Source organism: Camellia sinensis, chromosome 1 (genome assembly GCF_055761805.1).
Source record: "Camellia sinensis isolate YWXY chromosome 1, ASM5576180v1, whole genome shotgun sequence".
Classification (NCBI taxonomy): Eukaryota; Viridiplantae; Streptophyta; class Magnoliopsida; order Ericales; family Theaceae; genus Camellia; species Camellia sinensis.
In genome coordinates, this window is record NC_138961.1 from 128,635,163 (window position 1) to 128,642,076 (window position 6,914).

Below are 6,914 nucleotides of genomic sequence, written 5' to 3' on the forward strand. Positions count from 1 at the left end.
ACACATCAAGGAATCAATTTGCTTATTAATGAATTCGGAAATGACTTTACCCTTCTCTTGAGGCTTTCCATGACAGAGAAGGGTAAGAGGGACAAACAGAGTCCAAAACACTCTATCTGCACTGTTTTCACTTCAGAGCATAAAATAGAATTTTGCGTTTGGTCAGTAGTATGTTTTTGCAGAAGCAGAGGGCAGTGGCTGAAGGTGAAATAGAATGGTTTGGGGAGACAGAGTAGTTTCTGGACACTACGCATGCAAGCATTGTGCATCCTTGTGCATCCTTGTTTGTTTGATGATTAATTATCAATTATTATTGTTGTAATTAATTATTGATTGTCGTAATTATTAGATGGTTAGTTTATTTTGTTGTAATAAATTAGCTAGTTGGTTAATTATAGCTTAGCAGTTAGTTACTTATTCATTCATTCGAATTTGTAATAATTACCTTAATTCGGACTTTCAGACATTGATTCACACCCTCTTGCACAAGGGCAAATATGTAATAAATTGTATGTCTTCCAACACCACGTCTTTCTCCCTTTTACTTATTTGCTTACAATGGTTAGTATAGAACATCATTTTTCAACTTAGCATTCTTATGCTTTACATTCATTGTCTTGCATGCACCCAAGGTTCAGCTCATCATACTAACCGAATGTTTAAATTCATTGCTTGAATACGTGATTCATCACATGTCTTGAATGGAATCATATGCCATGTTCATAGCCGAGCCTATTAAAATTATATAAACATGTGCGTTGCATTTAGTCATATTGCATTGTTTAGGAACATGCATATTTTCTAATTATTTTGCTTTGATTGGCTTGCCTTGGAGTACTAGGTGAGCGTTTATTGTTTTAGCTTCTTGCATCGAATGTTTATGTTACCATGTCAAAGCATACTTCCATGAGGCTAATTGCTTAAATGATATAATTGTTTGAATGCCCGTGGATGAAGGCTAGTTGCTTGAATGGGATAGTTTGATTAATGTCCGTTTTAAAGCCCACTTTTCAAGTGGTAAATTCATAAACTCTTTTCAAAATCAAACATTAAATCAAATGTTCCAATTCTTGCAAATTAGTTTATACTTGTGTGCATCACATAGTAATAATAGCTAATAAATCAAAACAAGAGCATATAACGTAAATAAAAATCACATCATGATTAGTAAAGGTCGATCTTTGATCGGGCAAGTGGGGTGCTCAATTCATGACCTTTCCCTTTCGTACCTAAGTTTCTGAGCCGAAACACTTTGGTGATGACGGACTAATGGCCTTTGGCAAAAGTCTCGGGTTTCCTAAATCTTCCAAAAATATTTAGGTGGCGACTCTGTAATCTGGCAAAGCAATCCATTTTTGGCATTTGATTCAAACATTGATTTTTCAAAAAGATTTGCCGGATTTTGACTCTTTTTCTACTTTCATTATTTCACATTGCACTTGTGAAATCAGATTCAGAACCACAAGTGGAGTCCGAACTGTAGGGCTATTCGCCTTCCGAAAGGAGCGCGGAAAGTCGAGCTACACCACCCTTCACCATCGTCTCCCCCTTTTAACTGCCACGACCAAACACCACGACTTATCTGACTTTGCGACCAGCCACAGTCCTCACCACTTGTAATCATCGCAACCTTCAATTCACGTCTTCGACTAACATTTGAATCTCTTTTACTGCTCTACCTGAACTTCGCCATGACCTATCTCTTCCACTGTGACCACCGTGAACCACTCCTCTCCGTCGTGCGACCTTCCATCGTAACCTAATCGCCTCTACTACATGACCCAACTACATCCACCATGAACTAGAGAAATATAGAAAGAGAGAGAAGATAAAGAAAAAGAATATAAGGATGAGGAGTGGGAGTGGGAGTTTGGGTGGGATAGAAAGGGGGTTGGAAACGGTGCCAATGACAATGGATAGTGTCGCTAGCGAGAGAGGTAGTAGTGGTGGCTTGTTGACATGGGGGTGAATGAGGGGTGGATTAAGAAATTAGGGTTAGGGTGTTGAGGATGTATTGGTCATTTTAGATAAGGATAAGATAAGATTGTAATAAAAAATAAAAAATAAATAAATAAATAAAGAAGAAGAAGAAGATTGTAAGGAGATAAAATGGTATTGTAAGTAGACGTACCCAATTATTTAAAGCACCATCGAAGTTAATCTTAACACAACCCAGCCTAGGAGGTCGCCATCTAGAAATCACATATCGTGTGCACTCTACTATAACATGAATAACATAACATTCCATAACAAATACTATAAGTCATAAAAAAAATTCACCAAAATGATTTGGAACATTTCTCAATACAAATGATTCGTAATAGTTGGATTATCATTCATAATATAACCAAAACATATATAACAAAACCACAATAATTTGTAATTTTCAATTTATTTGTACACACCATAAATTTATCATTCAAAACTTTTAGAGGAAATATCATTTTGTCCCCAAAACTATCACTCAAAAATCAATTTAACTCCCATTCTTTTAATAATTTCAATTTTATACCTGAACTATTTGATTTTGGATCAATTTTACCACACCGTTTGTTGTCGTTTATAATCAAAAGGAACTTACTAACGTGGCACTGAAATTTTGTTTGAAACTTCATTTTACCACTCACCATCTAAAAAATATCAATTAAACCCTATTTAGGAGTCTAATTGATATTTTGGGTATAGTTTGAGGGTAAAATGAAATTTCAAATAAAATTTGGGTGCCACATCAGCAATTTATGTTTGATTATAAGCTACAAAATTGATGCAAAATCGAATAGTTGAAGTATAAATTCATATTATTAAAAAAACAAAGGTGAGATCGATTTTCAAATGACAAATCAAAGAGTACAATGATATTTTGTGTAACTTTTACCTCAAAGTGACATAACATACCACAAACATTAGTAACTTTAACAATAAAAAAACATAATTTTTCATGATGTGCCCCTTTCAGCAATGCACATTATAGATTTCTCCAAATATGTAACACATCATTAAAATTAAAAATCAACAATTTATAATTATTGTGTTAATTTGAACTTTAACATATCCTTTTAACTGTTTTTGAATTTGCGATTCTTTTACAATCATTCATCACCAAATGCATATCTCCATTTCATCCATTTAACTAAAGAGGATTTGAATCCTATTTTATTTAGCACTTTGTTTCAACCCAAAACGTTTTGGTATGTTTGGTTGTGATCTTTGAATTAATGTGTTGGTTATTGAATTAGTGGTGGTGTGGTGGTAGTGCCTATGATAGTAATGATGGTGGTGGTGGTGATAATGATAGTAGTAATTTTGTGATATTAATAAGATTTTAGTACATAAAAACATTTTTTATTTGAAAGGTAGAAAATATTTTTTGCTCAAATTGATTTATTTTTTGTTGATTACAAATTTTTTTTATTATTATTGATTTTCCTTTTCAATCAAATCAATCACAAAAAATATAAAAAAAACATACAATTTTTACCAAAACAAACAGAACGTAAATTTTCGATTTCATGACATTTAAATTCAATATTTCTTCAAGCTAGAACTTTATTATCATATTTTTATTTTTTATTTTTTATGAACAAAAGGAATCTTTATTGATGAAATAGAAACTCGTGCAATACAAGAGTTAAACATCAATAAAGGCGGGTGAAAAAAAGTCATAGCCAAACTCCATGAACCCAACTAGGTTGGCACTGCAAAATCAACACAATCATATGTTAACACACCACTGAGTTTGTGAGAAACCAATCAAAGCAACAAAAGAAAAGAAAACACCAAAAGGGCACTTACACAAACACAACCTTAAGATAGCAGTCACACCTACATCATCCCTTCAAGCAGAGTCTGACTTGTTTTAAATTGTAGACAAAGTCGTGCACTGAGTACTGTAGCTTTCATAGACTACCCTTGGAAGAAAAAGCCACTCTTTTTTTTATAACACATATTATATTAATAAATAACATTATATAAACAACTGAAATGTTTTAGACCTCTAAACCAAGAGCTCTAATATCTCTAATGTACGTGTGGGTCTCACATGATGAGATGTTTGGCCTTCTGTTTTTATTATTATTATTATTATTATTATTATTATTATTATTATTATTATTATTATTATTATTATTATTATTATTATTATTATTATTTATTTATTTATTTTCTAGCTCATTAGAGCTAGTTTAGTGCTCCAAATTTAAAGCTACCAATCACTGTTGTAAGAGCAACGATACAACCCTCTAATTTTGGAGCTCTAATTGAGTTCTAATGATGCGGCACGGAATAAAAAATAACACCAAGGCCAGAACATTACATCACAATGGAATCCACTCCCATTAGAGCTCATTTGTTAGAGCTCCCAATCATTTTTCTAAAAAGCAACTCTTGATTTCACAATTTCCCCTGAATCAACAAAGTCAGGTTGACCACCAATAAATATAGTATCATTTCTCAACCTCCATATGGAGCACATCAACACAAGAGGTACAATCTTCCAAACACGAAGCTCCTTTTTAAGGTTTACCTTGCCCACCACAACAGAAGCCCCTCCACAGACCCAGGGATTGCCCAACTCAACTCCCACCACTGTAAGATCCCAAACCAAACCCTCCAAATCGTTGGACAATGTAATAGAACATGATTGACGGGCTACAACTCCAATCTATAGAATACAAGAGGGTACCAACGTTATGTCTTAAGTCAACCTCTCCAAGCTAGCCACCCAAAAAAATTAAAATTGAGAGGAGCCACATTCTTAGAAAATAGTTGCAGAGGTTGGAGTTGCCACGGCTCCCCTTCCCTTGTCAAATGACAAAGGCAGCACCATAATAAAAATGGCGGTGCTGAGGCATCTTCTTCCTCAGGAACTGGACCTTGGCAAGTAGCACCTTAACAAGTTTCTTTGGACTTCGCTCATGGCACATCTAGTCCAAGCGAGTTGGATCTGGTTTGATCCTTTGATTGGCCCATTTCTCTTGGGTTTTGACCCTTATCCGTTTAATGATACTAATTTGCCTAATAAAGTCGCCCCCCATGATTAGGGTAACCATTTAAATTCTATCGCTCTACATTTGCCCGTGCGCACGTGGAAAGACTGTCCTTTTTCTACACGTGTATGACATCACCTTGTAGGTCTGGGGTCGCGTCGCTTCGACAAGAAAGTTGCGCCAACTTTTGTAAATAGGACTCGTGATAGTGGTTGGCTCTTTATAAATTGGACTCTTGGGACCCATTTGATCCCCACTTTTCATCCAACTCCTTTTCTCCCTAAGTTTTTCTCTTTCATATCCCCTTTTTTTTTTCAGCAAAGCATCCTTTTCTTTTTCAACTACATCCATTGCTAACAGACCTCTATCCAACAGACTTGTCCCACCCCAGACTGAATTGAGGAGGGCCCCTTGTAAATGCGGAAGCCTTTGTTCCTGTTGCACCTGTTCTTGAGAAGCCTTTGCTCCCGTTCTCTAAGGTTCCTCTAGAGGAGGAAAACATGGTGAACCCCGCCTCAGTACTATGCTTTTGTGTTGAGCGTGGAGATTTCTCTCATTCTTACATCTATTACTGTAATGGTCTCATTGGGTCGATGATATCATCATCAACCCTACTTTTAAACAGTGTTTAATGGCAGTACAGCTCTTCAATCCTATCATTGTCTCTCGTGACCTCTCTATACGCAAACTTTAGACCAACACTAATGTAATAGTGTCATGCTGGAGTCCTGAGACCCATACCTTTACATACTTAGCATTTACAAGACCAGTTCTGAATCCGTCGTTGACCCTCACCAACTTGTAGTTTCCACTACTATTTGTCTCAGATACTTCATAAGGTCCTTCTCACTTTGGTGCAAACTTAGGAATTGGTTTCCCCGTCATGACTGCATTCACTGTGTTCCAGACCAAGTCCCTTTCCTTAAATTCTCTACTTTGAACTGCCTGGTTGTAGCCACAGACTATAAACTGGTGGTACTTTTCCATAACCCGTAAGGCTTTGTCCCTTCTTTCTTCGGCTGCCTATAGGCCAATTTCTCTTGAATCTGGGACCAAATGTGCTCTCATAGCCATTCTTGCTGAGGGCACTACTAGTTCAATTGGTAGTACTACTTCTGATCCATACATGAAAGAGAATGGAGTTGTTTGCATCGGCTTCCTCTTCGACATTTTGTATGCTAGAGTGCTATAGGAATCTGTTCAAACTAAGTTCCCCAACTTTCCCTAGCTTGATCCATTAACTTACTCAGGATTCGTATCAGGGTGTTATTGGTTGCTTCGGTCTACCCATTCCCTTGGGGATAGTAAGGAGTGGACTTATGATGCTTGATATGGTAAGTACCAGCAGCCTTCCCATATTCCAATTCACAAAGGGAGTTCCAATAGTAGAAAATATTACTCTTTGTATGCCAAATCTGCATATGATATTTTTTTCAAATGAAATTGATGACTCCCGCTCCATCTACTCTTCTCATTGGTATGATCTCTACCCACTTACTACTGATTTCAGTGGCCGCTAATATCCATCGATAACCCTTGGACTATTATGCAATTGGTCCGATTAGGTCAAACCCCTAAGTATGAAATGGATACAACGTCTTAACATTGTGCAACTCAACTACAGATGCATGCACTAGTTTCCAAATTTCTGGCAAGACTGGCATTTTTTGACATAGATTTTTGAATCTTCTTCCACCGTCGACCAGTAGTAGTTGAGGTGAAGAAAGTGTTCGTACAATCGTTGGTCTCCCTGATGGTCCACTTTATGAGCTTCCCTTAGGGGTGAGCAGCGGATATACCGATCCACCCAAACTGACCAAACCGAACCAATCTGCCGCATTTTGGACGGATGCATGATGACGAGCGGACGGTTATGGATTGATTGTTTCCAATCCGCCTAGTTTTGGACGGATGGCAGATTTGAGGTTC